The sequence below is a fragment of the Salmo salar genome, chromosome 03 (assembly GCF_965601325.2).
Source record: "Salmo salar chromosome 03, fSalSal1, whole genome shotgun sequence".
In the NCBI taxonomy this organism is placed as follows: domain Eukaryota; kingdom Metazoa; phylum Chordata; class Actinopteri; order Salmoniformes; family Salmonidae; genus Salmo; species Salmo salar.
This window is the reverse complement of record NC_138293.1, coordinates 9,670,203-9,679,638: the sequence shown is the minus strand read 5'-3', so window position 1 is coordinate 9,679,638 and position 9,436 is coordinate 9,670,203. Positions and strand designations below refer to the sequence as shown.

Sequence of the window (9,436 nt, the reverse complement as noted above, 5' to 3'; positions counted from 1 at the left end):
GACTTCTCAGAACATACTGTCACCTCCCAGTCCCTATCACGAACCCCCAATGGGATCATGCGATAAAGGGCAGCGTTCTCGTCGTCCATGACCTCTGCATCAGAACCCCCCTTTGATCTGTACTTGATCATTTTTCCCCTCTTCTGCTGAACTTTTGACGTTTTTCTGTTTTGTAAGCTTGTCTGTTTTTGTCTTCATCTTGAGTAATTAATTCCTTATGTGCAGTTTCTCTCGAGATTGTGAAAAGGGGTCTTTAGTTTCACGTGGTTATGTAAACCTAAATTATTGTTGCACATTATTAATTGCGTTCTTGTGAAGATGATGGAAGAGAGGGTGGAGATGATCTTATGTTCATGGGACTCACCTTTCTCTTGGCTATACCAGCTAATCCAGTACAGCACTAGTTAAATGGTGTCGGTAGTTAACGTTTGCTACATTTGTCTTACTGAAGTTATAAACTTTTTTTTTTTTTTGGACTCAGTAATTAAACGTAACTATTTTACACAACAATGCTGTCTCACTCTTTCATATCCAGACTTAGCTACTCCCTCCTCATCCTCAGACCTCTCCGATCAATCAGTGACATACTGTAATTGGGAAGACACCGGACAAAACCTTGGTCTTCAGAACTGGAGAACTCACTTATCCGATTGTTGGGGATTAGAGGTTTTTGTGGATGGGGCGACCATAGCTTTGTATATTATTTCTTAAAAGTATATGAGAATAAAATACGTTATTCTACCACATCTTTTGATATTCTCGTTTTTGCCTGTTGGCTATCACTGTTTTATACTGACGTTTGCAGTAAAGCCGTTGCATTATTCCAGAGATGGTGACTGAAAAACAACACTGCCTTGCCTCCAACTGACAATGCAGAATGTCACTTTTACTACTGTACGGTGTAAACGTGTTTGTCATTAAAATGTGATTGCTGCATTAATTCAGCATATTGGTAATGCTGCAAAGTGCCTAAGAAGCACAGTTGTGCTAGTTTTTAAAATGACATGACGCTCAATTGATCCCTTCATTGGACACAAGATGGCAATATTCAGCTAGCAATAGCAATGACCTTGTCTTTCATATTTGTCTCCTAGATTCCCTTGGAGTTTAATTTACACTGAACAAAAATATAAATGCAACATGTAGACTGTTGGTCCAATGTTTCATGAGCTGAAAAAGCACAAAAAGCATATTTTATTCAAATGTTGTGCACAAATTTGTTTACATCCCTGTTAGTGAGCATTTCTCCTTTGCCAAGATATTTTAAATCCACCTGACATGTGTGGCATATCAAGAAGCTGATTAAAGAGCATGATCATTACACAGGTGCTCCTTATGCTGGGGACAATAAAAGGCCACTCTAAAATGTGTGGTTCTGTCACACAACATTATGCCACAGATGTCTCACATTTTGAGGGAACGTACAATTGGCATGCTGACTGCAGGAATGTCGTTTTAGAGAATTTGGCAGTACGTCCAACTGGCCTCACAACCGCAGACCATGTGTAACCATGCCATCCCAGTACCACATCTGTCTTCACCTGTGGGATTGTCTGAAACCAGCCACCTGGACAGCTGATGAAACTGGGTTTGCACAACCTGAAGAATTTCTGTACACACTGTCAGAAACCGTCTCAGTGAAGCTCATCTGCATGCTCGTCGTCCTCAACAGGGTCTTGACCTGACTGCAGTTTGGCGTTGTAGCCACTGGCATGCTGGAGAAGTGCTCTTCACGGATGAATCCCGGTTTCAACTGTCCCGGGCAGATGGGAGACGGTGTTTATGGCGTTGTGTGGGAGAGCGGTTTGCTGATATCAATGTTGTGAGCAGAGTGCCCCGTGGTGTCGGTGGGGTTATGGTATGGGCAGGCATTAGCTACGGACAACGAACACAATTGCATTTGATCAATGGCAAGTTGAATGCACAGAGATACCGTGACGAGATCCTGAGGCCCATTGACGTGCCATTCATCCGGCGCCATTACCTCATGTTTCAGCATGCTAATGCATGGCCCCATGACGCAAGGATCTGTACACAATTCCTGGAAGCTGAAAATGTCCTAGTTCTTCCATGGCCTGCATACTCACCAGACATGTCACCCATTGATCATTTTTGGGATGCTCTGGATCGATGTGTATGACGGCGTGTTCCAGTTCCCGCCAATATTCAGCAAATTCGCACAGCCATTGAAGAGGAGTGGGACAACATTCCACAGGCCACAATCAACATCCTGATCAACTCGAAACGAAAGGAAATGCCGCGTCACATGAGGCTAATGGTGGTCACACCAGATATCAGATGGTTTTCTATTCCATCCCCCTACCTTTTGTATTTTTTTGTTGTTGGTATCTTTGACCAAAATATGCATATCTGTATTCCCAGTGAGGTGAAATCCATAGATTTTGGGCTTAATGAATTTAACTGTTGCATGTTGCATTTACATTTTTGTTCCGTGGAAATTTTTCATATTTTATTATTTATTTAGTTTAATCAAGTTGGTAGTCAGTCTTGTCCCATCGCTGCAACTCCCGTACAGACTTGGGAGAGGTGAAGGTCGAGAGCCATGCGTCCCCCGAAACACCACCCTGCCAAGCCGCACTGCTTGCGTAACCCAGAAGCCAGCTGTACCAATGTGTCGGAGGTAACACCATGCGACCGAAGTCAGCATCCATGCACCCGGCCCGCCACAAGGAGACGCTAGAACGCGATAGGACAAGGACGTCCCGGCCGGCCAAACCCTCCCCTAACGCTGGGCCAATTGTGCGCCATGTCATGGGTCTCCTGGTCACGGCCGGCTGCGACAGAGCCTGGGACCAACCCGGGTCTGTAGTGACACCTCTAGCACTACGATGTAGTGCCTTAGACCGCTGCGCCACTCGGGAGGCCCACATTTTGCATAGTTACTGAATAGACTTGATTCCTTCTCTTTCACTGCTGATTGCCATCTGATTAAACTGTGAGCTCATCACGTGGTTTGCATTGTGATGTTCCTCAGAATTTAGATTTGTAGTTTTATTCAGGAAATACAGTATGAATCTCTTAGCAGTTGTTACTCTTCAATAACACAGACCCCAAAGCAAATCAGGGGGAGGAAAAAAGGTTTATTCTTATTCAAAGAGGGCGAATCATGCAGAGAGGTAGATGGTAGATGTTCACGCTCCCCTGTCCCCAGTGCTTCCCTCCAGTGAACAAAGGGACAGGATGTAGTTTATAACTCAGCCCTAGCCTGTGGTTGACCAATTAGAATTCCTTGCAATAAAACTGTGCCAATAGCCAAATAACAAGTCTCCTATTTCAGGCTCACTGTATAGACAAATACCTCCCATATGTCTGACCCATTAATCAATAATTCCCCATTACAGAAAAAACACTTTCCATTGATCGTTAGTACTGTATTGACCTCTTAACCTGTAGTACTCTATTGACTTCTCGTCCTCTTAACCTTTAGTACTGTATTGACCTCTCGTCCTCTTTCTCAGGTTGTGTATTTGTCTTCCAAATATTCTTATAAATCCAATCAGTGGACACATGCATGAATAGTTACCCTTATTAATGATGTGATGGTGGCTAAAGCAATGAATGTGAGATTATTTCATAAGCATTTAACAGTGCCTTCAGAAAATAATCATACTCCTAGACTTACTCCACATTCTGTTGTGATATATTTAAGCTTGCCATAACAAAGGGGTTGAATATTTCATGACTCAAGACGTTTTAAGCTTTTAATTTTTTATACATTTGAATTTTTTATTTATTTTTAAACATAATTCCACTTTGTTTCTTTCACAGACACTGGCCCCATATGATGTGACACAGTCATAAAGCCATCTAGAACATAAGCTGTTTCCTTGCACAACTTTGTTATTCAATTGTATATTAAATGAAGTATTGCATTAGTAATGTCTCTTAAATGCTGGAATCCAATAGATATAGAACCAACATTTTAAAACCAACATTTGAGAAGTTTAAAATATTCAGTGCATCTTTTTTGAAAATGTAATAATGTAAGAAACAAATTATTACCCCTCCCCCCTCAGACTCCAGCCAGTGGGCAACGGAGGCCTATAGAGCAGTCAGGAAAAAGATTATACAGCCTACCTTAGTCTCAATATCTCCCTTCAAGACCTGCATAACCTCAGTATCTACCAAGTTCAACAGAGTGAAGTCTCCTCCTAGCCTCCGATGCTCCCATGTCGGGATGCAAAAGAAACCCGGAGAAGATGGAATCGTTGGTGTTGTCTGCATACACCCCCCCACCCCCCCAAACCTCCTCCATAGATCTGCAGCCACACCTCGTCCCCAGACTCCAGCCTCAGTATGATAGCCCCCAGAGGCCTGGTCTACATTGCCCTTGTGGTACTAGTCATAGGTGAACATGATGAGCTTGTCGTTCTTGAACAGCTTCACCCGGGGACCTTTGGTGTAGACGGTGAGGTGGTACGTGAAGAAGTAGACCCCAAGGAGGGAGCAGTGGAACTTCCCGCTCACGTCATCGTAGTGGCGCTGCTCGTTGTGAACGAATTTGTTGAAGTGGATGGCCACGTTGGAGGCAGGGACGGGATCTGTCAGGCCCACTCTGAAGGAAGAGTGATACAACAGGATGCTCTCGCCCTACGCCCCACGAGGACCCGGAGGGCCGTTGTCGCCAGGCTCTCCATTCTCACCTGGTTCACCTGTACACACAAAGACCAGAGTCAGGGAGGATTTAGATGTCTATATTGATGTTAATTGACTGTGCCTCATGGATAAAAATGACAAGTAAGTCATTGTGGGTTACTGTGATTAGATTTACTGTGAACTTTAGAAGATGTACCTGGCAGCAGCACAGTCTTACCTGTATCTCCTTTCTCTCCTCGTGGGCTATCATGCCCATTTCTCCCGTCTCTCCCTTGTTTCTCACTGTACCCTGAAGTGCCTGGCACTCCTCCCATCCACATGGCACAAGGCTGCCGGTTGTCAGGTGGTCCAACTTCAGTCCCAGGACTCTCGGGCTCTGCCACCTCCTCCGCTGCCGCCTCGTCATTTTCTGCAGCCGCCTCCTCGGCTGGTTCCTCTACTCCATGTTCCTCCTGAGCCAGGCTCAAGTCCCCGGCCAGAAGCAGGCTCCCCAGCAGCTTCATGGCTCTTTCTATATAACCGCTCAACCTATAAACTTTGACACCAATGGTACATTAAACAAACACACACTGTGATCTCTCACATTGGGACAAGGCAGCACCCCCCCCCCCCCATTCCAAAAACAAGGACTCGTAAATACACAGAACAGAAATATAAATGCAAAAAGTGTTGGTTCCATGTTTCATGAGCTGAAATAAAAGATCCAAGAAATTTTTCAGACGCACAAATGCTTATTTCACTCAAGTTTTGTGCACAAATTTGTTTACATCCCTCTTAGTGAGCATTTCTCCTCTGCCAAGATAGTCCATCCACCTGACAGCTGATTAAACAGCATGATCATTACGGTTTTCTGACAGCTTGCCCAGAAATTCTTCGGTTTTGCAAACCCACGGTATTATCAGCTGTTCGGCTGGCTGGTCTCAGACTTTTGCAGGTGAAGAAGCCGGATGTGGAGGTCCTGGGCTGGCGTGGTTACACGTAGTCTGCGGTTGTGAGGCCGTTGGACGTACTGCCAAATTCTCTAAAATGACATTGGATGTGGCTTATGGTAGAGAAATGAACATTAAATTCTCTGGTGGCCATTACTGTAGTCAGCATGCCAATCGCACGCTCCCTGCAACTTGAGAATTCTGTAGCATTGTGTTGTGTGACAAAACTACACATTTTAGTGGCATTTTATTGCCTCCAGCACAAGGTACACCTGTGTAATAATCATGCTATTCAATCAGCTTCTTGATATGCCACACCTGTCAGGTGGATGGATTATCCTAGCAAAGGATAAAGGCTCACTAACAGGGAAGTAAAAAATGTGTGCACAAACTTTGAGAGAAATAAGCTTTTTGTGCGTATGGAAAAATGTCTGGGGTCTTTTATTTCAGCTAATGACACATGGAACCAACACTTTACATGTCGCGTTTATATTTTGGCCCAGTGTAGTTTTCCCCCTGGACAGATATTGCCATTTTGATCTGTTAAAGGATTAATGATAAAGTACTGTTTCCCCCAAATAGCTGACAACTACATCATCACATCACATGCTGCGCCAATATCTGTAAACCTGCTTCAAAGGTCAGAGGTTGCGGTCTCTTACCTTGTCTATGTTTGTCCCCTTCGGAGAGACGAGTGTTCAGTGGCGTCCCCTCAGACAACGAACCTCACTCAGCGCAGCAGTGTGTCACGGTCCAGTTGTCTTGTGGCTAGTGTCCTTGGATGACATGTGTAACTGATTGCCTGTCATACTATATTTATCTCTGTCCCACATTATTTATGAACCCGCTGATCCAAAACGGCAGTATGATTTACAGAGCCCCTCCCCCCTTAACCCTGGCAGTCCACCCTCCGACTCTCTGACAGTCTGGTCACACTGTCAATGGTAGGGGTATTTAAGGTGACCGATTGTTCCCCATAAACAGCATGTCGTGTTTTTTGTTTTTTTACCTGGTGAAACTTTTGATGAACGAGTGCCAATGTTTGTTTCTTGTTGCATTTTCATTGTCTTTTCAAATGTGTGCAGCGCAAAACCCCATGATGTGAATAATCTTGTTCCAAGACAAACAACACACAAAGCTCTCTTTGTTTGTTTGCCTTGTCATGTAGACTTGGTGTTGGAAGACCAATTTGACACATTTGTGGTGGCAAATTGTCTTTTGGAAACATTTTGCAGTAGCAGTGTTCATTATTGAGTTTTCTAAATTGTCAGCTATCTGGAATTTTAATCGCAATTAATTTGAAAACCTTACATTTCACTTTTATTTGTTCTCTGTGAAATCAATGCATTAGTTACTAAAAACTGTGTGTGTGGCTTTATAAAAATGTGGATCAAATCTCCAAATTACAACAAAGTGCTACCAGAATTTTCATCATGACATGATCTCAGAACTGATTAGTCAGTCATCTTATTCTGGAATTTTCCTTTGTCCCTTAGGACCATCGTATCAGATAGACCTATGAAGCACTGCCATAAACCTTATCTGCCAATATTATCAGAGATAACTCTCCTATTTGATATTCAGCCAACCCAACTACCTCATACACCATTCAAATCACAGCCTCCTCTCTGTGGGTAAGGAGCTGTCCAAATTAAAATGTGCACCCTCACTGACTGAATCGTTCATTTATTGTTCATTTTTTTCTATTCATTTCTCAAACCAATCTTAGTCTCGCGGCTTTGGGAGTAACAATGTCGGTCTATGAACACGTTGATTGCTCATTTTCCGACTGTTGATTAAGTAGGAAAACTTTTAGTTTCCTCTCAAAATCTGTTTCTCACAGAAAATAATAGGTTAGCACAAGAATTGGCCAAAAACAAGTTTCTCTCATACAATTTTATCTTAATCAAAAAACGTATTTTTTGTAAAACCAATTGTCAAATCCCTGTGTACGGAGATGGGATTGATGCCTACTTAATTTTAATAGCCCCCAAAGTAGGCAATGTTATTTAATTTAGTTCGATAAGCAATTAACTTACTGATGTAGATCATACAGTGGGTATCAAGTATTCACCCACCTTGGATTTCTTCACATTTTATTCTTACAAAGTGGGATTAAAATGGATTTAATTGGAATTATTTTGTCAATGATCTCCACAAAATACTGTCAAAGTGGAAGATAGGCCGTCGTTGCAAATAAGAATTGGTTCTTAACTGACTTGCTTAGTTAAATAAAGGTTAAATAATTATTGCCAACTACTTTAATGATTTTTCATTGGCAAGATTAGTAAATTTAGGCATGACATGCAACAAACGCAGACACTACACATCCAAGTATAACTTTCCAAATGATGAAAAACAAGCATTGTAATTTTGTATTATGTAAAGTGAGTGTGGAAGAGGGGAAAAAAGTATTGTTGTCTGACAAGCCACCAGGGTCTGACTACTTGGGTGGAAAATTACTGAGGATAATAGCGGATGATATTGCCACTCCTATTTTCATTCTAAGCCTACTAGAAAGTGTGTGCCTTCAGGCCTGGAGGGAAGCAAAAGTCATTCCACCACCCAAGAATAGTAAAGGCCACTTAACTGGCTCAAATAGCCGACCAATCAGCCTGTAACCAACCCTTAGTAAAAATTGTGTTTGACTAGATACAATGCTATTTTGCAGTACAAAAATTGACAACAGACTTTCGACACGCTTATAAGGAAGGATATTCAACAAGCACAGCACTTATACAAATGATTGATGATTGGCTGAGAGAAATTTATGATAAAAAGATTGTGGGGGCTGTTTATTTAGACTTTTGACATTATCAATCATAGTCTACTGTTCAGGTGCCACAAAGAGGGACTTAGGAAAATTACAATAAAAATAAAATAAAATTGTATTTGTTATGTGCCAAATACAACAGGTGTAGACCTTACAGTGAAACGCTTACTTACAAGTCCTTAACCAACAATGCAGTTTTAAGAAAATACCTTAAAAAAGTAAGAGAAAAAAGTAACAAATAATTAAAGAGCAGCAGTAAAATAACAATAAAGAAGCTATATACAGGGGGCACCGGTACAGAGTCAATGTGCGGGGGCACCGGTGTCAAGGTAATTGAGGTAATATGTACATGTAGGTAGAGTTATTAAAGTGACTATGCGTAGATAATAACAGAGAGTAGCAGTAGTGCAGAAGGTGGGGGGGGGGGAATGCAAATAGTCTGGGTAGCCATTTGATTAGATGATCAGGAGTCATATGGCTTGGGGGGTAGAAGCTGTATAGAAGCCTCTTGGACCTAGACTTGGCGCTCCGGTATCGCTTGCTGTGCGGTAACAGAGAGAACAGTCTATGACTAGGGTGTCTGGAGTCTTTGACAATTTTTAGGGCCTTCCTCTGACACCCCCTGGTATAGAGGTCCTGGATGGCAGGAAGCTTGGCCCCAGTGATGTACTGGGCCGTACGCACTACCCTCTGTAGTGCCTTGCGGTCGGAGGCCGAGCAGTTGCCATACCAGGCAGCTGTAAAACCTTTTGAGGATTTGAGGACCCATGCCAAATCTTTTCAGTCTCCTGAGGGGGAATAGGTTTTGTTTTGCCCTCTTCACGACTGTCTTGGTGTGCTTTAACCATGTTAGTTTGTTGGTGATGTGGACACCAAGGAACTTGAAGCTCTCAACCTACTCCACTACAGCCCCGTCGATGAGAATGGGGGCGTGTTCAGTCCTCCTTTTCCTGTAGTCAACAATCATCTCCTTTGTCTTGATCACGTTGAGGGAGAGGTTGTTGTCCTTGCACCACACGGTCAGGTATCTGACCTCCTCCCTATAGGCTGTCTCATCGTTGTTGGTGACCAGGCCTACCACTGCTGTGTCATCGGCAAACTTAATGATGGTGATGCT

The 9,436-nt window shown here is 42.9% G+C and overlaps 1 pseudogene across 1 annotated transcript; it reads right to left on the bottom strand.

Annotated features, from left to right (window-relative positions):
- Positions 1 to 3,708: 3,708 nt before the first annotated feature.
- Positions 3,709 to 6,298, bottom strand: LOC106588077 (adiponectin-like; annotated as a pseudogene). The gene is made up of 3 exons (XR_014391787.1): positions 6,209 to 6,298; positions 4,835 to 5,152; positions 3,709 to 4,673 (listed from the first exon to the last, which is right to left on the bottom strand). The product of XR_014391787.1 is annotated as an adiponectin-like (transcript).
- Between the last annotated feature and the right edge of the window lie 3,138 nt (positions 6,299 to 9,436).